The sequence below is a fragment of the Schistocerca gregaria genome, chromosome 2, assembly GCF_023897955.1.
Source record: "Schistocerca gregaria isolate iqSchGreg1 chromosome 2, iqSchGreg1.2, whole genome shotgun sequence".
NCBI lineage: Eukaryota > Metazoa > Arthropoda > Insecta > Orthoptera > Acrididae > Schistocerca > Schistocerca gregaria.
Window position 1 is genome coordinate 878387805 of NC_064921.1, and position 25442 is coordinate 878413246.

The 25442-nt window shown below is 44.0% G+C and overlaps 1 protein-coding gene and 1 pseudogene across 1 annotated transcript in view; both read left to right on the forward strand.

Moving 5' to 3' along the window:
* LOC126335283 (carboxypeptidase B-like) overlaps nucleotides 1-25442 on the forward strand; it is a 231396-nt gene that overhangs the window by 34924 nt on the left and 171030 nt on the right. The gene's annotated exons all lie outside the window — the stretch shown is intronic.
* LOC126337441 (5S ribosomal RNA) lies at nucleotides 18099-18216 on the forward strand (annotated as a pseudogene).

The following is a 25442-nucleotide window of genomic DNA, read 5'->3' on the forward strand; positions in this document are numbered from 1 at the left end:
CGAATCCTGTGGATAGCATTTGGACTCCCATTTCATATGCTGGTCTTCTAGACCTGAGGCGTTTCCTGGACAGTGATAACAAGTCGTCACGAAGAGGGATCGAGTTGTTTTCAGAAACTTCCTGACAGAGGTAGTAAAAAGCAACCTTTCGACGGAGGTCTGGTGGACAGATGTTGGAAAGCACTGGTAGCCAGCAAGTAGGTGTAGACCGGACTGTACCACTAATAACTGAGTTCAGTTGGACGTCTACTTTCACTTCGTGGGCACTTCGGAGACAAACTGGTGCATAGTATTCAGCTGCGGAGTATACCAGTGCCATGCGCCATGTCACCAGGCCACAACTGATCGCATTTATTTTGAGGAAGATTCTCGACTATTCGAGCTAATGTCTCGGCTACACAGATCGACATAATCGAGACGTCAGTTCGTGCACAAAATCCTGCAATGGCAACACTTTCCCAATTATGGACGGCTATAGAGGCAATGTGGCTCAATATAAATGAAGGGACTTGCAACGACTTGAGTGCATGCCATGCACTGTACTGGGAAAACGGAAGTCCGACACGATATTACAAGGTATTCCATTACTTTTGCCTCCCCAGTGTACACTTGCTTTTGGTTCAGTGCAACATCCAGCAGTGAAGGATAAGGGAGGTTTTAGGCTGTCTGCAAACATGGTACCTTGCTGTACACCAAAAAGAACCTGTAAATAGGAGCTAAGAGTTAAAGCAATCGCTCGCAATAAGCCGGAAATCCGGATCCGAATTCCGACATGGGATAGATTTCCAGTTGCTACCATATGGGTTTTAGGTACTAAATGGAGAATATATGAATAGTTTGCACAGATATCACTTCATGTCGTTTCATGTGGAATGTTTCTATCTCCATCGATCCATTAAGTTCATTTAACGGTATTTAATGCGTAATGGACGTTATCCCTCACCAGAAGACAGTCCCTTCTAATGGGTGAAAGTGGTCGATCAGAAACCCGTATTGTAATCTGACCATCCGGAGCGACAAGTGCTCTAAGATCACTGTCCTGCACTGAGACACATATTGTCATTGAAACCTCGCAATGCTTCATAGCAGGGCGGAGAGCGTCAACCTGATACGCTTCTGTTGGTGTTCTCCAACGGTAAACTCTTCGATCGTCCGGGAAAAATGTGAACGTGCTTCTTCTGACCAGACCCATTTCTCTCATTGTTTTCGTGCCGAATTTGTGTTTATCATTTCAAGTCACTGCGGAGTGAAAAGCAGTAATTTCGAAAAATTAGTTCTACTGTGTAAGTATGCCACGCGAAACTCGAGTGGATACTGTTCTTTCTAGAAAAAGGTACCGCCCCAGGTATAAGTATATTCATTTCAGATGTTATCTCGAACGTTGTGTACACTAGTTGGGTGTTAAATACACAACTGGCCATTAAAATTGCTACACCGATAAGAGATGCAGATGATAAACGGGCATACATTGGACAAATATACTAGAACTGACATGTATTTACATTTTCACGCAATTTGGGAGCAGGGATCCTGAGAAATCAGTACCCAGAACAACCACCTCTGGCCGCAATAACGGCCTTGATATGCCTGGGCATTGAGTAAAACAGAGTTTGGATGGCATGTACAGGTACAGCTGCCCATGCACCTTCGGCACGTTACCAAAGTTCATCAAGAGTAGTGACCGGCGTATTGTGACGAGCCAGTTGCTCGGCCACCTTTGATCAGACGTTTTCAATTGGTGAGAGATCTGTAGAATGCGCTGGCCACGGCAGCAATCGAACATTTTCTGTATCCAGAAAGGCCCGTACAGGACCTTCAACATGCGGTCGTGCATCATCCCGCTGAAATATAGGGTTTCGCAGGGATCGAATGGAGGGTAGAGCCACTGCTCGTACCACATCTGAAATGTGACGTCCACTGTTCGACGTGCTGTCAATGTGAACAAGAGGTGACCGAGACGTGTAGCCAATGGCACCCCATACCATCATGCCGGGTCATACGCCAGTATGGCGATGGCGAATACACGCTTCCAATGTGCGTTCACCGCGATGTCACCAAACACAGATGCGACCATCATGATGCTGTAAACAGAACCTGGATTCTTCCGAAAAAATGACGTTTTGCCGTTCGTGCACCCAGGTTCGTCGTTGAGTACAACATCGCAAGAGCTACTGTCAGTGATGCAGCGTCAAGGGTAACCGCAGCCATGGTCTCCGAGCTGATAGTCCATGCTGCTGCAAACGTTGCCGAACTGTGTGTGCACATGGTTATTGTCTTGCAAACGTCCCCATCTGTTGACTCAGGGATCGAGACGTGGCTGCACGATCCATTACAGCCATTCGGATAAGATGCCTTACATCTCGAGTGCTAGTGATACGATGCCGTTGGGATCCAGCACTGCGTTCCGTATTACCCTCCTGAACCCACCGATTCCATATTCTGCTAGCAGTCATTGGATCTCGACCAACACGAGCACCAATGTCGCGATACGATAATCCGCAAGCGCGATAGGCTATAATCCGACCTTTATTAAAGTCGGAAACGTGATGGTACGTATTTGTCCTCCTTACACGAGACATCACAACAACGGTTCACCAGGCAACGCCGGTCAACTGCTTTTTGTGTATGAGAAATCGGTTGGGAACTTTCCTCATGTCAGCACGTTGTAGGCGTCGCTACCGGCGCCAACCTTGTGTGAACGCTCTGAAAAGCTAACCATATCACAGCATCTTCTTCCCGTCTGTTGAACTTCGCGTCTGTAGCACGCCATCTTCGTGGTGTAGTAATTGTAATGGCCAGTAGTGTAGTTCTGTGAAAGATCTTCGGGTCCATTCTCGAATGCAGAAAAGTGTAGCTTACTGTCCTTGACCCACAAAAGCAGCAGGAAAGTAGCTCGCCTCAAGGATGCAGCGAAAGGGTGAGACAGGTAGTGCGTGTGTTGTGGCGACGGCGGAACTGAAGCTCACGAACCAGAGCGCCTCGCCGTCTTCACGCGTCAGCTCGGGTCTAATTGGCGGCATCTGGACCCGTCTCTGCCTGTGCTGGAGCCGTGAGACACGCAACTTCCTCGCCGCTTCTGGTGCGCGGGAGCGCAGCATCCGCTCGCTTCGCTTGGGAGCCGCACCGTGTAATTCCCGCACTCTTGCGGATCCCACTGCCGTGTAAACTGAAACGACAACATTCGCCTAGGGCCAGGCGCACACTGCTACCCAGGAGACGCAGGGTAGGGTAGTTCAGCGCATATGTTAGCGGTTTACAGGTTTGTTCACGAGAGTGAGGCAAATGAAAACCTTAAATATTTTTGAAAATATTAATTACTGTGCAGAAGTAGTACAATGCTGTATCATTTTTCAACATAATCTGCCCCACGCTCAATGCAAGTCCTCCAGCGCTTACAAAGTGCATAAATTCCTTTAGAAAAAAATTCTTTTGGTAGTCCGCTTAATCACTCCAGCACCTGGAAGCCTACTTGTTCATCAGACCGAGTTGTGACTCCAAAGAACATTGCAGTAGTTGAAGCCATAGTGAAGCAAAACCACCGAGTGACACTGAATGATATTGCAGCATGTTTACCGTTTAGTCATGGGTCAGCACGCCACATTATGCATCATTTGCACCAGTTTCACAAAGTGTCTGCAAGATGGGTGCCACGGCTGCTTACTCCTGAAATGAGAGAACGACGTGTTGATGCTTATGAAGAACTTCTTCGGCGTCTTTGAGTGGTCCAGACATATGGACATCGCTTGGGGCAAGGTCTGGTGAGTATGGTAGATGAGGAAGACACTCAAAATTAAGGTTTGTGATTGTTGCAACTGTTGTACGGGCAGTGTGGGGCCTTACATTGTCATGTTGCAAAAGGACACCTGCTGACAGCAATCCACGTCTCTCTGATTTGATTGCAGGCCGCAGATCATGTTTAGGATATTTGTGTATGATGCACTGGTGACAGTGGTCCCTCTAGACATGTAATGCTCCAAAATGACGCCTTTTTCGTCCTAAAAGAGAGTCAGCATAACCTTCCCAGCTGATGGTTTTGTTCGAAACTTCTTTGGTTTTGCTGATGAGGAATGGCGCCATGCCTTGCTCGCTCTCTTCGTTTCCGGTTGGTGGAAGTGCGGTTCCGTCCCCAGTAACGATTCTTGCAAGGAAGCCATCACCATCTCGTTCAAAGTGCCGAAGAAGTTCTTCATAAGCATCAACACGTCGTTCTCTCATTTCAGGAGTCAGCTGCCGTGGCACCCATCTTGCAGACGCTGGGAAACTGGAGCACATCATGCACAATGTGGTGTGCTGACCCATAACTAATCTTTAAAAATGCTGCAATGTCATTCAGTGTCACTCGGCGGTTTTCCTTCACTATGGATGGCTTCAACTGCTGCAATGTTCTGTGGAGTTACAACTCGTTGTGCCTGACCTTGACGAGGAGCATCTTCTACTGAAGTCACACTATTTGCAAACTTCCTCCTCCATTCGTAGACTTGCAGCTGTGACAAACATACATCATCGTGCTGAACCTTCATTCGTCGATGAATTTCAATAGGTTTCACACCTTCACTACGCAAAAACCGAATAACCGAACGCTGTTCTTCCCTGGTACAAGTGGGGCGGCCATCGTTATCGTGATGTTGTTCTTGTGGTCTTCAGTCCTGAGACTGGTTTGATGCAGCTCTCCATACTATTCTATCCTGTGCAAGCTTCCTAATCTCCCAATACGTATTGCAGCCTACATCCTTCTGAATCTGTTTAGTGTATTCATCTCTTGGTCTCCCTCTACGATTCTTACCCTCCACGCTGCCCTCCAATACCAAATTGGTGATCCCTTGATGCCTCAGAACATGTCCTACCAACCGATCCCTTCTTCTTGTCAAGTTGTGCCACAAACTTCTCTTCTCCCCAGTCCTATTCAATACTTCCTCATTAGTTATGTGATCTACCCATCTAAACTTCAGCATTCTTCTGTAGCACCACATTTCAAAGGCTTCTATTCTCTTCTTGTCTAAACTATTTATCGTCGATGCTTCACTTCCTTACATGGCTACACTCCATACAAATACTTTCAGAAACGACTTCCTGACATTTAAATCTATACTCGATGTTAACAAATTTCTCTTCTTCAGAAACGCTTTCCTTGCCATTGCCAGTCTACATTTTATATCCTCTCTACTTCGACCACCATCAGTTACTTTGCTCCCCAAATAGCAAAACTCATTTACTACTTTAAGTGTCTCATTTCCTAATCTAATTCCCTCAGCAGCGCCCGACTTAATTCGACTACATTCCATTATTCTCGTTTTGACTTTGTTGATGTTCATCTTATATCCTCCCTTCAAGACACTGTCCATTCCGTTCAACTGCTCTTTCAATTCCTTTGCTGTCTCTGACAGAATTACAATGTCATCGGCGAACCTTAAAGTTTTTAGTTCTTCTCCGTGGATTTTAATACCTACTCCGAATTTTTCTTTTGTTTCCTTTACTGCTTGCTCAATATACAGATTGAATAACATCGGGGAGAGGCTACAACCCTGTCTCACTCCCTTCCCGACCACTGCTTCCTTTTCATGTCCCTCGACTCTTATAACTGCCATATGGTTTCTGTACAAATTGTAAATACCGTTTCGCTCCCTGTATTTTATTCCTACCACCTTCAGAATTTGAAAGAGATTATTGCACTCAATTTACTGTGATACTGCGATGGTATGTGTGCATCTGCACTATGCTGCCACCTACAGGTCATTCTGCACGGTTTGTAGCACGCTTAACAACTCACAGGATAACTACGCGAAATTTCTATTTGTTATTACAAATCTTAAGGTTTTCATTTGACTCACCCTCGTATATACACACATAAAAAAAGTTTTGCATTAGATCGCTTCCGAGAGTTGCGGAACCTGTACGGAAAATTGGTTTAGAGATCAACATAAGCATCATTTCCGTCCTTTTTCTTGATTGCTCATGAAAAGCACACACTGCATCTTGTACCACCATACAGTGAGACTTTCAGAGGTGGTGGCCCAGATTACAGTGCACACTGGTACCTCTAATACGCAGTAGCACGTGCTCTTCCGTTGATGAATGCCTGTATTTGTCGTGGCATACTATGCACAAGTTCATCAAGGCACTGTTGGTCCAGATTGTCCCACTCTTCAACGGCGATTCGGCGTAGATCCCTCAGAGTGGTTGGTGGGTCACGTCGTCCATAAACAGCCCTTTTCAATATATCCTAGTATATCCTAGGCATGTTGGATAGGGTTCTTGTCTGGAGAGCATGCTGGCCACTCTAGTCGAGCGATGTCGCTATGGCTGAAGGAAGTCATTCACAAGATGTGCACGATGAGGACGCGAATTGTCGTCCATGAAGACGAATGCTTCGCCAATACGCTGCCGATATGGTTGCACTACTAGTTGGAAGATGGCATTCACGCATAATACAGCCGTTACGGCGCCTTCCATGACCACCAGCGGCGTACGTCGGCCCCACATAATGTCACCCCAAAACAGCAGGGACACTCCACCTTGCTGGACTCGCTGGACAGTGTGTCTGAGGCGTTCAGCCTGAACAGGTTTCCTCCAAACACGTCTCCGACGATTGTCTGATTGAAGGCATGTGCGATTCTCATCGGTGAAGGGAACGTGATGCCAATCCTGAGCGGTCCATTTAGCATGTTGTTGGGCCGAACTTTACCGTGCTGCATGGTGTCGTGGTTGCAAAGATGGACCTCGCCATGGATGTAGGGAGTGAAGTTGCGCTTCGTGGAGCATATTGTGCACAGTTTGAATTGCAACACGAGGTCCTGTGGCTGCAAGAAAAGCATTATTCAACATGGTGGCGTTGTTGTCAGGGTTCCTCCGAGACATAATCCGCAGGTAGCGGTCAACCACTGCAGTAGTAGCCCTTGGGCGGCCTGAGCAAGACATGTCATCGACAGTTCCTCTGTCTTTGTATCTCCTCCATGTCCAAAGAACATCGCTTTGATTCACTCCGAGACGTCTGGACACGTCCCTTGTTGAGAGCCCATCCTGGCACAAAGTGACAGCCGGCCGGTGTGGCCGAGCGGCTCTAGGCGCTTCAGTCCGGAACTGCGGGACTGCTACGGTCGCAGGTTCGAATCCTGCCTCGGGCATGGATGTGTGTGATGTCCTTAGGTTAGTTAGGTTTAAGTAGTTCTAAGTTCTAGGGGAATGATGACCTCAGGAACCATTTGAACAAAGTAACAATGCGGAGCGATCGAACCGCGGTATTGACCAACAGACAACACGAGCCGTGTACCTCCTTCCTGGTGAAATGACTGCATCTGATCGGCTGTCTGACCCCCTCCGTCTAATAGGCGCTGCCCATACATAGTTGTTTAGATTTTTGGGGGGGTTTAGTGGCGTCTCTGAACAGTCAAAGGGACTGAGTCTGTGATACAATATCCACAGTCAACGTCTGTCTTCAGGTGTTCTGGGAACCGGGATGAGGCAAAACTTTTTTGATGTGTGTACAACAGTGCGACTTCAGGGCATGACAGCACAGCGTAGCTGAATACTGCACCTGCTCCTACCAGCGCCACACAGTGTTCGCGACACAGTTCATTCGCGACATAATTCACTGCGCGAGTGTCACGAAGTTCTCATTGAGACCATTACTTCTGACTTCTCTAACGTCGATCAGTTTTAGAATTTTGGAACACGTATTATGTTCGAGTATAATGACTTTTCTGAAGACTAGAAATCTACTCTGTAGGAATCAGCATGGGTTTCGAAACAGACGATCGTGTGAAACCCAGCTCGCGCTATTCGTCCACGAAACTCAGAAGGCCATAGACACGGGTTCCCAGGTAGGTGCCGTGTTTCTTGACTTAAGCAAGGCGTTTGATGCAGTTCCCCACAGTCGCTTAATGAACAAAGGATGGACTATCAGACCGAATGTGTCGTTGGATTGAAGAGTTCTAAGATAACAGAACGCAGCATGTCATTCTCAAAGGAGAGAGGTCTTCCGAAGTAAGAGTGATTTCAGGTGTGCCGCAGGGGAGTGTCGTAGGACAGCTGCTATTCACAATATACATAAATGACCTGGTGGATGACATCGGAAGTTCACTGGGGCTTTTTGCGGATGATGCTGTGGTGTATCAAGAGGTTGTAACAATGGAAAATTGTACTGAAATGCAGGAGGATCTGCAGCGAATTAACTCGTGGTGAAGGGATTGGCAATTGAATCTCAATGTAGACATTGTTGCATATGGTCGTCTTGAGGGGGACGATATCCGCTTCCTGGTGGAGAGTGACAGTTCTCGTGAGTGGCGGGGCGTGCAGGCTCCACCTGAGCACCTTGTTCTGCAGGCGCTGCAACGTCCGCATCCTGGTGACACTAATCGTGGCCCATGCAGCAGATCCACACGTGAGGGCATGCAGGGGGAACTGTTGGGTAAATGCGAAGTTTGGTATACAGGGTAAGTACCTTACAGCAGAAGAGTGGGTACAATGTCCCAGTCATCTCTTGCTTCTAATTGGTGACATTTGTCACGTGAAGGTAACTATTCGGTATAGTTAGCTATACGCTTCGCAAATACTATGTAGCTGCGAGAGGAATTTCTCACCTAGTATTGACGGAGGAAGCCTGTTCGTGAAGCAACTGTTTCACATGAAGGTTTTGGCATCCGAAACACTCGGAATTTCGAAATGCTCTTTTAGGTACCAGGTGAATCACAGTGGTGCTCGAAACTCGGCACTCGTCCATCGGGGTTATGCTGCTGAAGAAGCCATCTGAAGTGGCCTGACACAGATGTAACATTTTCTCCGCTGCCTCAGTGCGGTGGGTCTTTTGAATGGGTGCGAGCATTCGCGGAGCCTGGATCGTAACACACTAGTCTTCCAGCAGCAGGGCCTCCCAATCTGTTGCGATTTCGATTTCTTCACGGTGAGGTCGTCTGTCACATTTTTCTTCGTCAGCAACAAAGTTTTAGTTGAATTTTGCTATTTCGCCAGCGAAATAACTGCTGATGCCCGAAGTTTAGAAGATATATAATGCAGACTTGCAATAGCAAAGTTCACTTTTGAAACAGAGGAATTTCTTAGTATCTAGTATCAAGTGTTTGGAAGTCTTCTGTAAAGGTACTTGTATGGAGAGTAGCCTTGTGTGGAAATGAAACGTGGATGATAAGCGGTTTAGAAAATAAGACAAAGTACCTTTTAAATAAGATGCGACAAAAGACACTGGGTGCATCGCGTAACTAATGAAGAGGTACTGAACGGAATTGGGGACACGTGGTAGGACACGTGTTGAGGCATTGTTTGACAAAATGAAAGACGTTTGCGTGTATGTGTGTGTGTGTGAGGGGGGATTGTAGGAAGAGACCAAGAAATGAGCGCAGAAAGCAGGTTTAAATGCGTGATGGTCGCAGTTGTTACTTGGAGATGAAGAGGCTTGCAGAGCGTGCAGGACTGAAGATATTGATAGGAACAACTGAATTGTAACCATAAATTCTGTCGGTTGCTCGTAACTAATGCCCTCATTCGGTTTTAGTGTTTACCTGTCGATTTAATTATTCATTCATTCTTTTGAGGCAAACCAGTATGTGGCAGGAACCGAATGAAAGCAGCCGACACGGTACGACGCCTTCAGTTCTGACCGGAAATGTTCGATCGTTCTGCCATTACCAAAATTTATAATGGAACACCAGTTATTAACCTTTTAACCAAACAAAAATTCGTATTTAATGCCAGAAGTACGAAAAATTTCTGTTTAAATAAATATACAAGATTTGAAAACATTTTCAGAAATATACTCTTTATTCGCATCTCCGTGAAATAAGATACGTTATTTATCTCTAAAAACATTGGCCAACCCTAGTCTTGATTCATGTATAGCCGAAGAGGCTGATAAAGTGCACAAATGAAACCACTCAAGCCCAGAACCAGAGTGAAAACATTCACATAACGGTCGTAACTGCCAGAGAATTGTGTCCATCGGTTGTCTTGCATTGAGTGAAACCACTCAGACGCGGAGAGGAAAACATTTATACAGGATTCCGTGATGCTGCTACAGACATTCAGCGTCGATGGAATACTGTAGATGTATCAATTTCAGTTAAGGAATCCTGGTCCCGAAAGACCAGGTCAATAGTTGAAAACCAAAATCATTTTGATACCCCTTGCGGTGGAACACATGTGACGGTTCTGTTGTTTGTAAGATCGTTTGGTAGGCAGCTTTCAGAGATAGTAGTAAGGAGCAAAAGGAGAAACGTAAGTGTAGGAAACACGGGCTCTATGTAAGACAACACGGTTACTGTTGCTACAATGGTAGATTATCACGATTTAAGTGAGTCTGGTGTTATAGCCGACGCACGAGCGATGGGATACAGCATCTCCGAGATAGCTATGAAGCGGGGATTATCCCGTACTACCCTTTCACGAGTGTACCGTGAATATCAGTAATTCGGTAGAACATCAAATCTTCGACATCGCTCGGGACGGAAAAAGATCCTGCAAGAACGGGACCAACTCAAGAGAATCGTTCAACGTGACAGAAGTGCACCCCTTCCACAAATTCCTACAGATTTCAATGCTGAGCCATCAAAAAGTGTCAGCGTGCTAACCATTCAATGACCACTCGAGTACCCTTGATGGTTGCACGACACAAAGCTTTACGGCTCGCCTGGGCCCGTCAACACCGACATTGAACTGTTGATGTCGGAACATGTTGCCTGGTCGGATGAGTCCTGAGCGGATGGAGGTGTACGGGTAGGGGGACAACCTCATGAATCCATCGACCCTGCATGACTGCAGGGCACTGTTCAAGCTGTCGGAGGCTCTGTGATGATGTGGGGCGTGTGCTGTTGGAGTGATATGGGACCCCTGATACGTCTAGATACGGCTGTGACAGGTGACACGTAAGTAAGCATCCTGTCTGATCACCTGCATCCATTCATGTCCGTTGTGGATTGCAACGGACTTGGGTAATTCCAGCAGGACATTGCGACACCCCACACGTCCAGAATTGCTACGGCTCCACGAACACTCTTCTCAGTTTTAACATTCGTGCTGGCCACCAGACTCACCAGACATGAACATTATTGAGCATATCTGGGATACCTAGCAGCGTGATATTCATAACGGCTCTCCACCTCCACGTACTCTTACGGATTTATGGACTGCCCTGTAGGATTTATGGTGTCACTTTCTTCCAGTACTACTTCAGACATTAGTCGAGTCCATGCCACGTCGTGTTGCGGCACTTCTGCGTGCTCGCGGGGGCCTTACACGATATTAGACGGGTGTACCAGTTTCTTTGGCTCTTCAGTGTACTTTGGACCGAAACAAGAAAAAAGGTCCATTTATCGTACAAACATACCACCGTTTGTGCCTCGTGCAGATTCCCGTATGGAGGACATAGTGAATAGACATCCCTGGGGTTGTGAAGCAGCTGAATGGGTTGAAAATAAATAAATCGCCAGGTCCTGATTGGATTCCAATTCGGTTTTACAGAGAGTACTCTACTGCATTGGCTCCTTACTTAGCTTGCATTTATCGCGAATCTCTTGCCCAGCGTGAAGTCCCGAGCGACTGGAAAAAAGCGCAGGTGACGCCTGTATATAAGAAGGGTAGAAGGACGGATCCTCAAAATTACAGACCAATATCCTTAAGATCGGTTTGTTGCAGGATTCTCGAACATATTCTCAGATCCAATATAATGAATTTCCTTGAGACAGATTAGTTGCTGTCCATGCATCATCACGGCTTTAGAAAGCTCCTGCGAAACGCAACTCGTCCGTTTTTCACATGATATCTTGCGAACCATGGATGAAGGGTATCAGACGGATACCATATTCCTTGGCTTCCGGAAAGCGTTTGACTCCTAATTAAGGTAAGAGCATATGGGATTGGTTCCCAAGTATGTGAGTGGCTCGAAAATTTCTTAAGTAATAGAACCCAGTACGTTGTCCTCGATGGTGAGTGTTCATCGGAGGTGAGGGTATCACCTGGAGTGCCCCAGGGATGTGTGGTAGGTCCGCTGTTGTTTTCTATCTACATAAATGACTTTTTGGATAGTGTGGATAGCAATGTGCGGCTGTTTGCTGATGATGCTGTGGTGTACGGGAAGGTGTCGTCGTTGACCGACTGTAGGAGGATACAAGATGACTTGGACAGGATTTGTGATTGGTGTAAAGAATGGCAGCTAACTCTAAATATAGATAAATGTAAATTAATGCAGATGAATAGGAAAAAGAAACCTGTAATGTTTGAATACTCCATTAGTAGTGTAGCGCATGACACAGTCACGTCGATTAAATATTTGGGCGTAACATGCAGAGCGATATGAAGTGGGACAAGCATGTAAGGGCAGTTGTGGGGTTCAATGGTAGAATTTTGGGAAGATGTGGTTCATCTGTAAAGGAGACCGCTTGTAAAACACTAATACGACCTATTCTTGAGTACTGCTCGAACGTTTGGGATCCCTATCAGGTCGGATTGAGGGAGAACATAGAAGCAATTCAGAGGCGGGCTGCTAGATTTGTTACTGCTAGGTTTGATCATCACGCGAGTGTTACGGAAACGCTTCAAGATCTCGGGTGGGAGTCTCTGGAGGAAAGGAGGCGTTCTTTTCGTGAATCGCTACTGAGGAAATTTAGAGAACCAGCATTTGAGGCTGACTGCAGTACAATTTTACTGCCGCCAACTTACATCTCGCGGAAAGGCCACACAGATAAGATAAGAGAGATTAGGGCTCGTACAGAGGCATACAGGCAGTCATTTTTCCCTCGTTCTGCTTGGGAGTGGAACAGGGAGAGAAGATGCTAGTTGTGGTACGAGGTACCCTCCGCCACGCACCGTATGAAGGATTGCGGAGTATGTATGTAGATGTAGATATAGAGAAATGGGCTCTAGGATCATACCTGAAGAGCTACGAGCACTTTTTGAGAAGAGGAAATCTGCTTCACATTATCGAAGATGAGTGTTCATAGTTCATAAGGCATGCATTGCAGTGTCGATGTTTAGTAGGCATTTCTATCGTGTTTTGGTCCATTCTAGCACCTCTGAAAAATGCCTGTCCTACAGTCTTTATAGCGACAGTACCGGTACATGTACTCCACTTTCAGAAGTATCAGAACGATTTTCGCTTATAAGTCTCGACTCGATCGTTTTCGGACCAGGATCCTTTGTCTCAAACTGATACATTTAGCCTTCTTCATCATCCCTGAAAGTTTGTGACACCATCACGGAATAGCTCCCTATAGCTGACACGGCCGTGGTTTCATTCGCATGTTTCATTCGACTGAAAAACTGAGTGGACGGAAAAACAATCGGCTGACTAATCGATTGTTAAAACCAGTCAGTGATCACAGAAACAGCAGCAAATTGAAACACACATGCCACTGAGCTGACCTCTAAGGACGGGAGTTCGACGGTCACGTGTTTGGAACTGCTGCTCCAGATGTCAGGGCGTGTCGCGTCCGCATTCCCGCCTCCAGCCGAGGACCAGACGGGCAGGCAGCTGGCGCCGGCCTTGGTGACCACTTGTCCTACTAACATCTCCTCCCCGCCAGGTCAGCGAGAGGTCAAGGTGGGTCGCTTACCTGTGGTACAGAAGCTAAAAATAGGAAGACAGCCTGGAGTTTGTCACGATGATGGCAAGGATGGGGCAGGATGAAACGCGCGTTTCTTACAAGGGAATTCCAGGAACAAAGTTACATACTGTTATGGTAAGCCAAGTAATTTTTATTGAATGTTACAATCCACCTCGAAGTGTCACAGATACTTGACACTATTTTTCGACTTAGTCACTAGTCTCTGTGAACAACGGTCGGGAAGTTTTATCAGTCGTCCAGTTTCTCGGCGACAGACATCCGCTCCTTGGTCAAAGAGCCGTTCCAGAACCGCTATAACGATCGCCCTCATAGTTGGAAAGTCTCTGTGCCCCAGATGTTCTTTGAATTTATCGAAAAGATGGAAATCGCACGATCCAAGATCTGGACTTCCCGATCAGCATTACCCACGTCCTTGCTGTCTTGGTCAACTTGTTGGCACCACTTTACTACGGCTGGACACGAATTCATTTGGTCCATACAACAACAGAATTTCAGTATGAATCTGCGTCCAATTTAGACGTTTAGGCCGCAGGAATCGGAGTGTCCCGCGTATTTCAATTTTTGAGCACGTTCTCAGTTGCTTTGCCATTTTATTCCCACTGTCATTCATTTCCGCGTCCGGTCAGCATTTCCAGAAGGTAGCAACTCCGATAGCCTTGTTTGTTCACTAGTTCAGGTCCTGTGTTGTGCAGGGTTGTTCAAGTTGAGGACAAATTAGCAGGGGTTGTCAGGTCTTGTGTAGTTCCGCACTCGCAGGATGTATCTCCGTCAGCTGGAAGAATGCCCCATTTTCGCATGTTGGTCTTACTAAGAGGAACGCCCACCCTAAGACGACTGAACGAGCTCCAAATAGGGTAGGGCAAATCATTTACTGGAGCTATCTCTTCCTTCACAGGGATCATCTTCCACCTGGTGATGCGTTTAGACTCTGGTGTTCCCTCTAGTGGTTGAGTCCTGGCGATGAAGCTCTTTCTCGACTGCAGTCGACGGACCACAGCCTGGTGATCACGCATTGGATGTCTGGGCTCATAAGTTTGCTTAGCCCTCTCTACATCAGCAACAACATCCCTCGTGATAGTGGGGGGATCTATTCCAACAATCGGGTAGATTCTATTGACTGGAGTTGGCATCATACATCCCGACAAGATTCGGACGGTCTCATTGATTACAATATCAACCTGTTTGGTGTGAGTGGATGCACTCCACACAGGTGAAGCATACTCTTCAGCGGACACACAAAGCAAGAGCCGAAATTCTCAGGACAGGAGGACTTGCTCCCCAGGCGGTGGTTGTGAGCTTCCTCAAGATGTTATTCCGTGAACTAACTTTCAGCCTGGTGTTATGGCAATGTTTCTTGAAGCACAGAGTTCAGTCAACTGTGATGCACATGTTATCCATACCGCAGCAGAACTGAGTCTGCAGATACCTCGTAACATATAATCTCTTCTGTCAATGCGCCACACTCGTTGCGGAATTGTTATTTAATTTACTGCCATAAACAGCAGGAAAGTTATACCATAATTTGAACAAAAGTAATTTTCTGTTTTAAGCCCATCATAGTACGTAAAAAAATTCTCACAATAATAACTGTTTACAATATTTTCGTCGAGAAGCAAGTCCACATCGACAGATAGTAACAAACTAACAGATACATAAATTATATTGTATTTATAAGAAAAATCGGTTTGAAGTAACAAAGAGACTAGTACCCTCTCCATCTGTAACGGAATAGCAAAGTTACATTAACCATCCATCTGGCTGACATTTGGCGCCATCTATGGACTATTTAGTAACTAAGAGAAACAATATACCTGTTGTTGTTGTGGTGGTATTCAGTCCTGAGACTGGTTTGATGCAGCTCTCCATGCTACTCTATCCAGTGCAATCTGCTTCATCTCCCAGTACCTACTGCAACCTACATCCTTCTGAATCTGCTTAGTGTAGTCATCTCTTGGTCTCCCTCTACGATTTTTACCCTCCACAATGCCCTCCAATACTAAATTTGTGATCCCTTGATGCCTCACAACATGTCCTACCAACCGATCCCTTCTTCTGGTCAAGTTGTGCCACAAACTTCTCTTCCCCAATCCTATTCAATACCTCCTCATTAGTTATGTGATCTACCCATCGAATCTTCAGCATTCTTCTGTAACACCCCATTTCGAAAGCTTCTATTCTCTTCTTGTCCAAACTATTTATCGTCCATGTTTCACTTCCATACATGGCTACACTCCATACAAATATTTTCAGAAATGTCTTCCTGACACTTAACTCTATACTCGATGTTAACAAATTTCTCTTCTTCAGAAACGCTTTCCTTGCCATTGCCAGTCTACATTTTATATCCTCTCTACTTCGGCCATCATCAGTTATTTTGCTCCCAAAATAGCAAAACTCCTTTACTACTTTAAGTGTCTCATTTCATAATCTAGTTCCCTCGGCATCATCCGATTTAATTTGACTACATTCCATTATCCTCGTTTTGCTTTTGTTGATGTTCATCTTATATCCTCCTTTCAAGACACTGTCCATTCCGTTCAACAGCTCTTCCAAGTCCTTTGCTGTCTCTGACAGAATTACGATGTCATCGGCGAACCTCAAAGTTGTTATTTCTTCTCCATGGATTTTAATACCTACTCCAAATTTTTCTTTTGTTTCCTTTACTGCTTGCTCAATATACAGATTGAATAACATCGGGGAGAGACTACAACCCTGTCTCACTCCCTTCCCAACCACTGCATCCCTTTCGTGTCCCTCGACTCTTATAACTGCCATCTGGTTTCGGTACAAATTGTAAATAGCCTTTCGCTCCCTGTATTTTACCCCTGCCACCTTCAGAATTTGAAAGAGAATATTCCAGTCAACATTGTCAAAAGCTTTCTCTAAGTCTACAAATGCTAGAAACGTAGGTTTGCCCTTCCTTAATCTAGCCTCTAAGATAAGTCGTAGGGTCAGTATTACCTCACGTGTTCCAACATTTCTACGGAATCCAAACTGATCTTCCCAGAGGTCGGCTTCTACCAGTTTTTCCATTTGTCTGTGAAGAATTCGCGTTAGTATTTTGCAGCAGTGAGTTATTAAACTGATAGGTCGGTAATTTTCACATCTGTCAACACCTGCTTTCTTTGGGATTGGAACTATTATATTCTTCTTGAAGTCTGAGGGTATTTCGCCTGTCTCATACATCTTGCTCACCAGATGGTAGAGTTTTGTCATGACTGGCTCTCCCAAGGCCGTCAGTAGTTCCAATGGAATGTTGTCTATTCCGGGGGCCTTGTTTCGACTCAGGTCTTTCAGTGCTCTGTCTAACTCTTCACGCAATATCGTATCTCCCATTTCATCTTCATTTACATCTTCTTCCATTTCTATAATATTGTCCTCAAGTACATCGCCCTTGTATAGACCCTCCATATACCCCTTTCTATCTTTCTGCTTTCCCTTCTTTGCTTGGAACTGGGTTTCCATCTGAGCTCTTGATGTTCATACAAGTGGTTCTCTTCTCTCCAAAGGTCTCTTTAATTTTCCTTTAGGCAGAATTACCTTACCTCTAGTGAGATAAGGCTCTACATCCTTACATTTGTCCTCTAGCCATCCCTGCTTAGCCATTTTGCACTTCCTGTCGATCTCATTTTTCAGACATTTGTATTCCTTTTTGCCTGCTTCATTTACTGCATTTTTATATTTTCTCCTTTCATCAATTAAATTCAATATTTCTTCTGTTACCCAAGGATTTCTACTAGCCCTCACCTTTTTACCTACTTGATCTTCTGGTGCCTTCACTACTTCAACCCTCAAAGCCACCCATTCTTCTTCTACTGCATTTCTTTCCCCAATTCCTGTCAATTGCTCCCTTATGCTCTCCCTGAAACTTTTTACAACCTCTGGTTCTTTTAGTTTATCCATGTCCCATCTTCTTAAATTTCCACCTTTTTGCATTTTCTTCAGTTTTAATCTACAGGTCACAACCAATAGATTGTGGTCAGAGTCCACATCTGCCCCTGGAAATGTTTTACAATTTAAAACCTGGTTCCTAAATCTCTGTCTTACCATTACATAATCAATCTGAAACCTGTCAGTATCTCCAGACTTCTTCCATGTATACAACCTTCTTTTATGATTCTTGAACCAAGTGTTACCTATGATTAAGTTGTGCTCTGAGCAAAATTCTACCAGGCGGCTTCCTCTTTCATTTCTTTGGCCCAGTCCATATTCACCTACTACGTTTCCTTCTCTCCCTTTATATACCTGTTATGATGTTTAAATACAGGGAGAAAAATAATACAAAGATAAAAACATTTAAATCAAATCAACGCTAGTAGTTGCATATAGAATGTACCTTCTTGTGTCTTATAAATAATTTTTGAAAAAGGTTTTACCCATCTGACGTTACTCAGATACTTAAAGAATAAAACAACTGTCTCACAAGGAGTGAACCTGGGAATTTTTTTACATATATTTTCTATATTTACTAGCAAACGTGAAACAAGTCAGACAGCAATGTAAAGAATTTTACTTGTGTTTTATTTTATATACGGCAACGGCCTTGCCGCAGTGGATACACCGGTTCCCGTGAGATCACCGAAGTTAAGCGCTGTCGGGCGTGGTCGGCATTTGGATGGGTGACCATCCAGGCCGTTATGCGCTGTTGCCATTTTTCGGAGTGCACTCAGCTTCGTGATGTCAACTGAGGAGTTACTCGACCGAATAGTAGCGGCTTCGGTCAAGAATACCACCATAACGGCCGGGAGAGTGGTAATGTGACCCCACGCCCCTCCTATTCGCATCCTCTACTGAGGATGACACGGCGGTCGGATGGTCCCGGTAGGCCACTCGTGGCCTGAAGACGGAGTGCTTTTTATTTTATATAATTCGATGTAAACTTGAAGTGTTTTACCTCCCTTAAATATTATATATATAGTCTTTTAGAGGGTGCCATACAACCAACCAATGTGTTCTCCACACAGCCTACCTTCTTTATACAGTAGTATTCAGAGAACTGTGACTGACGCCCGATCAACAGGGACTTACATGCACTGAGAATAGAAAATAGTGCTATGTGATATACAAGCCATATAAGTTATACCATTAGTTGTAATTTTTTATTATATCAACTGACTACGTACTTCTTGCATTTTTAGCACTGAGAATGGGTAGCTACTAGCCGAAATCTGGATTTGCGTAATAAAATCTAAAAAAGGACGACTGATTAGTGCACTCTATGAATTATTACTCTCATAACAGTCGCTGAGTGCACCCACTTTCCGAATGGAAGGTAATACTGACAGATGTCACTAAGACGAACTGTAACGGATACAGTCAAAGACAATGCCATGTCAGAGATAGAACTCTAGTATATGCTAGCAATGGCAGTATCAATCTACTACGAGATACATTATAATATTTGGTTCCCAGTAAACACTGTACATTATGAGCTAGATCGTGAAATTCCATATCTACAAACGTAATACATCAAAAAATGTCACACTGGCAGCTTTTTTAATCTAAAATACATCATAACTGCCGAAAACAATTTAATGATATCAAAACACCAGATAAAGCCACACTGGCGAAATTTTATGTATTACAAAACATCGTAATTGCCGAAAAATAAGTCAGCTAGAATATATCATTCGGCTAGCATGTTGTTAGGTTAACAGATAAAAGCAAAAATAGCGTATACTAGCAGGTAAACATCACCTCACAAAATGATGCATCGTAAAATTTCATGTACAGTGTGAGTAAAAAGAAAGCCACCCTCACACAGTATCTTACACCAAAACATATTACCACAGTATCATGTATTTCTCTTGAACACAGAGTGTAATTCCACACACCGAATGGAAGATGTGGATGGGGGTGGGGACAGTAGTAAGGAACTTTCTAGACAGTAGACATTTTATGATGAATGTGAGTATAGAACACACTGTAGAGAAAGCAAGAGGAAACAGTACCACTTGCCCTAAAGAGGGGGACGATCAGCTGATAGGACGATAGGGATAAACAGTCGAATACACCTACAGCTTAAGTAGTGACATAAATAACTTAATTTTAGAGAGACTCTTAACAGGTGGGAATAGAGGGAGAGAGGTTGTTTGATAAAAAAAATTATCGAAATTACAGACCACCTCTAAGATCTGGTGGTCAAGACCTAACCAAATAAACCCTTGCCAGATGTAGGAACCCAGGGGGGTTACTCCCTTTTAAGAGAGCGGTTGTACTTGAGTAGTCATGATTTCTTCTTTCTCTGTTCTCCCCAAATTCTCTTCATCCTTTCTACATCTACATCCATACTCCCCAAGCCACCTGATGGTGTGTGGCGGAGGGTACCCTGAGTACCTCTATCGGTTCTCCCTTCTATTCCAGTCTCGTATTGTTCGTGGAAAGAAGGATTGTCGGTATGCTTCTGTGTGGGCTCTAATCTCTCTGATTTTATCCTCATGGTCTCTTCGCGAGATATACGTAGGAGGGAACAATATACTGCTTGACTCTTCGGTGAAGGTATGTTCTCGAAAATTCAACAAAAGCCCCTACCGAGCTACTGAGCGTCTCTCCTGCAGAGTCTTCCACTGGTGTTTATCTATAATCTCCGTAACGCTTTCGCGATTACTAAATGATCCTGTAACGAAGCGCGCTGCTCTCCGTTGGATCTTCTCTATCTCTTCTATCAACCCTATCTGGTACGGATCCCACACTGTTGAGCAGTATTCAAGCAGTGGGCGAACAAGCGTACTGTAAACTACTTCCTTTGTTTTCGGATTGCATTTCCTTAGGATTCTTCCAATGAATCTCAGTCTGGCATCTGCTTTACCGACAATCAACTTTATATGATCATTCCCTTTTAAATCACACCTAATGCGTACTCCCAGATAATTTGTGCAATTAACTGCTTCCAGTTGCTGACCTGCTATTTTGTAGCTAAATGATAAGGGATCTATCTTTCTATATATTCGCAGCACATTACACTTGTCTACATTGAGATTCAATTGCCATTCCCTGCACCATGCGTCAATTCGCTGCAGATCCTCCTGCATTTAAGTACAATTTTTCATTGTTGCAACCTCTCGATACATCACAGCGTCATCTGCAAAAAGCCTCAGTGAATTTCCGATGTCATCCACAAGGTCATTTATGTATATTGTGAATATCAACGGTCCTATGACACTCCCTTGCGGACCACCTGAAATCACTCGTACTTCGGAAGACTTCTCTCCATTGAGAATGACATGCTGCGTTCTGTTATCTAGGAACTCCTCAATCCAATCACACAATTGGTCTGATAGTCCGTATGCTTTTACTTTGTTCAATAAATATTTGTGGGGAACTGTGTCAAACGCCTTGCGGAAGTCAAGAAACACGGCATCTACTTGTGAACCCGTGTCTATGGTCCTCTGAGTCTCGTGGACGAATAGCGAGAGCTGGGTTTCACACGACCGTCTTTTTCGAAACCCATGCTGATTCCTACAGAGTAGATTTCTAGTCTCCAGAAAAGTCATTATACTCGAACATAATACGTGTTCCAAAATTCTGCAACTGAGTGACGTTAGAGATATAGGCATGTAGTTGTGCACATGTGTTTGACGTCCCTTCTTGAAAACGGGGATGACCTGTGCCCTTTTCCAATCCTTTGGAACGCTTCGCTCTTCTAGAGACCTACGGTACACCGCTGCAAGAAGGGGGGCAAATTCCTTCGGGTACTCTTTGTAAAATCGAACTTGTATCCCATCAGGTCCAGCGGCCTTTCCTCTTTTGAGCGATTTTAAATGTTTCTCTATCCCTCTGTCGTCTATTTCGATATCTACCATTTTGTCATCTGTGCGACAATCTGGAGAAGGAACTACAGTGCAGTCTTCCTCTGTGAAACAGCTCTGGAAGAAGACATTTAGTATTTCGGCATTTAGTCTGTCATCGTCTGTTTCAGTACCATTTTGGTCACAGAGTGTCTGGACATTTTGTTTTGATCCACCTACCGCCTTGAAATAGGACCAAAATTTCTTAGGATTTTCTGCCAAGTCAGTACATAGAACTTAAGTTTCACTGTGTTCTCTGCGCGGGAAGCGAGAACGCTACGGCAAGACCACGAGCTGCGTACGATATGTGCGTGTACGATGTTATATTAACATCCGACCATCTTATGGGTGCTTCACTTCTATGTGAGGCAGTGTAATTTGGTGTACATTATGTTAAATAACTACCTATTCAATAAGTATATCTTTATGTTGCTATAAAAATAAAATTATTCTCAAGAGAAAGATTTCTTTCTGCCAGTCCATCTTTGATATATGAGAGTACTCACGCAGCGATGTGAATACCACCATACACAATGAAGCTATTTTTACTGTGCGATAACATATGGAAACATAAAGAGAATCTGACCAAGAAATACTTTCATTACTGGGACACGGCAGCAAGGTCGTGCTCACTGGCTGATATTTTAGTAGGGGGTCTTTTTTGTGACAGGTTACAAAACTCAGGAAGGGTAAACTAAGGGTCTAGTGGGGGGGGGGGGGGGGGGGGGGGACTATGGTGGAGGGGGCAGAAGAGGAAGGAGGAAAAATGCTTAAACGAACGGAAGGTACTACTTATTGTATGAAAAGCTGAAACATGTACTTTTGTAGTAACGTAACTGACAGTAGCCTGCAACACATCTGTTAGAATAGGAAGGGCATGGGAACGAGTATTTTATCTCGCCGCTTATGCGCTTCGCCCTGTACTGAACTGTTCTGAATGCGAGAATGTAAACTGTCAATAAATTTAGACCAAACTATAACTCCGTACATTTGCTTAACACAAAAACTGAATCTGATGCAACACTATTGATTTGAAATTGGCCCTGGTAATAAAACAAAACTTGATCAATTTGAAAGTAATGGTCCCTATGCTTAATGAATGCTATTTCTGAAATAATGAGATTTCTTACCTTTATCTGCGCAATGGTAATGCTCTTCGCACTGCTCTGTGTTAGTACTTTAAACTGAATAGTTAGCGTACAGCTATTGCGCAAGGCTGTTGTTCAGCAAACATTTTAATTAAATCGAACATGACTGAGACAATAAGTTCTTGAGCAAAATAGTTAATCAAAAATAACATGGGTCTGGGAATTGGTATTGACTTTTACTGACTTGTGGTAAGTAACAATATGGCACTAACTTTAAAACTAGTATTTTGACTCTTTAAAAATTAATAACGCTCACAATTAACAGACAATAAACTGATTATACATCAACAATTAGCTTTACAAAATCACTGGATGTGAATGCTATACATTGTCTCAATCATCACTTAAGAATACTCTCATTTCAATGATAACATAACAACTTTCTTTACCTTAATTATTTCCAGTATGGTGTCTTGCAAATAAAAATTCCTTACCGCCCGTAGCGAATAAGTATATATCCAGCAGTCATCAGATACAACACGTCTTTACGCTTGAGACTCTCTAAGTCTGCTCTAACATATTACTCATAACACCTTGAACCAGAGATCGCAGTTGAGCAGCGACGCTACTATTCAATCAATACTACATTTGACGACCTCTGGTTTAGTATAAAATTTTCTCACAAAATTTTATCCTATGTATACACCTTTAAAACTAAAAACTTCGGCTTTCTTCGCGGCACAAGAGGGCTCTGCTGCGATGCTGTTTTGACAAAATTTACAGTCCTGATGTGGATGGTGAACAAGGTACTACGCCAAGTCTCATAAGAAAGTCCAACGCAGCTGAATATGACGTAAGAATGTTAGACGTTATTGCCATTTCACACTCCGTGGTCCTACAGATGGTACGCAACTGGTTCCATTTGTACTGCGGTAGCGGGACGTGTAAGTGGCCTAGTTTTGATATGCCGCGTGAAAGCGAAACGTCCATTAACCTGGCATTTTCAAGCGATGGCGTCCAAACACAGAGAGAGGACGATCTTGAGTGCGCTCCTTTTGCTGTGAGACCTTAGCAGCACAGCCAAGAAAGAGGTTTAGGTTCTCTCACATTGAAATCATATTTTCGGACGACAGTCATTTTTTACTGTGCACTTTCCTCCATATAAAACTGAGAACTGTACAATGATGTGGTGTCGTAAATGTGCACGTCTACAGAAGTAAGACGCAAAGTTACTAATCATTCTTACCTGTAAAAATACAATTCTTTCTCATTTTCAATAAGGTAATGCATATTGTTAACATTTCAAAAACCAAATTACACTTTCCTCAACTCAGTTATTCCCTGCAATGCTAGCAGAGTCGAGCCGTTAACCGCTCTCAGAAAGCCATCCAACCTATCTGTGCGACGTCTCCACCAACAACGGAACAGTTCGTGGCGAAATATGTCGCTAGTCGGTAGTCGGCGCGAAACCGATGACACACGAAGTGACTCAGCTATTTCTAGTTACTTAAATGTTTTCTCAAAGTTAATAATGATGTTTTCATTACGTAGTGATACCGCAATACTAAGAGCACTTTCCATATCACTATAAAAAATATGAATGTCAGTTTCGTAGTAACTGATAAACCAAAATAAATTTCGTTGCGCTGACTGAGAGGGGAGCAATTTCCCAGAATTGCTATAAATCAGTCGCAGTATCTGTCGCTCCTACTTCACTCCACCTTACGATGTCATGCGTTAGTTACTGTATCTTTGCTCAACTGAGATGTGATACGTGGGAGTCAACATATGGCTCCAAAAGCCGGTAGCGTTACAGTATGCATAACTCTGCTTTCAACGGCGGACTCCATTCATCTATCGAGACCATAAGAACTCTTGCAGCTCATTGTTAAATACCATGACGAAAGCGTCTTCCCAAATTTGACAGACTCGTGTTATCAAGTGCTGTCTCCATGTCTAGCTGCGAGATGTTTTAGCAAACCTAACCTCATACTGTTGTATCTTGTGGTATCTATGGGACAAAGCCGCTTCGCTGAAAAGCACACACAAATGCATACACGAACAGACCACAGATACTTCAATAATTACACTCATAAGTTTGGCAATAACACTCGATCTTTGGCAAAAACATTTGACAGTCGGCAACAGAAACCAAAACATTGCATTAAAACAAGCGTTCAGTTCATAGTGCTGTGGAATGTGGGAAAAAACCGCAAATCGGTGTTCATAAGAAGAAGAAAAACACCAAAAACGCAACAGGAGCGTAATATGTAAGAAATTGTCCACGCAACCTGTAAGTACAGTTCAAAACATTACTACTTAATAGGAAATACCAACCACCAGAACTGTTTATAACCTATAGGCACAGTGACAAAAATGTAAATTAAATAGGCAACATATGTACATATTCCAGGCCACTGATGATGCCTTGCAGAAAATAAAGGCGAAACGCGTATGGCACTAAAATTGTGTTTTATTCAGTTGCCGTCAGACGGACCATAAGTAAAAAATGTCAATACACCGTAATATTACACGCAATTGAGGAAGACAGGACTACAAAAGTTGAAGTTGTTTGGTTGGTTTGTGGGAGTGAAGGGACCAGATTACTAGGGCCATCGATCCCTTTTTCTTTGAACTTGAAACACTCACAAGGAAAAAAGAAACCAAACAATGGAGATGACAAGAGACGACACAGAACAAGAAGGATACAGACAGAGACCAGACAAAAGGAATTAAAATCACATCGACTGTGACAATGGTTGGCCGACCATAGAAAAAAAGAAGGAAAAGCCAACCACCAAGAAACGCACTAAAAACTCCAGTCTAAACTGGTAGGCCAAAGGCCAGACCCAGCACAAAAAAGGACAAACACTTAGATCAAGCGATAAAAATCCCCTGCGCAAATAAAACTCAAAACTAAATCTGCCATCGCAGCGTCGTCTGATAATCCAGAGGTGTTTTCCGACGTGATAGCGCGCACTCACATACGGCTGTTTTAATCC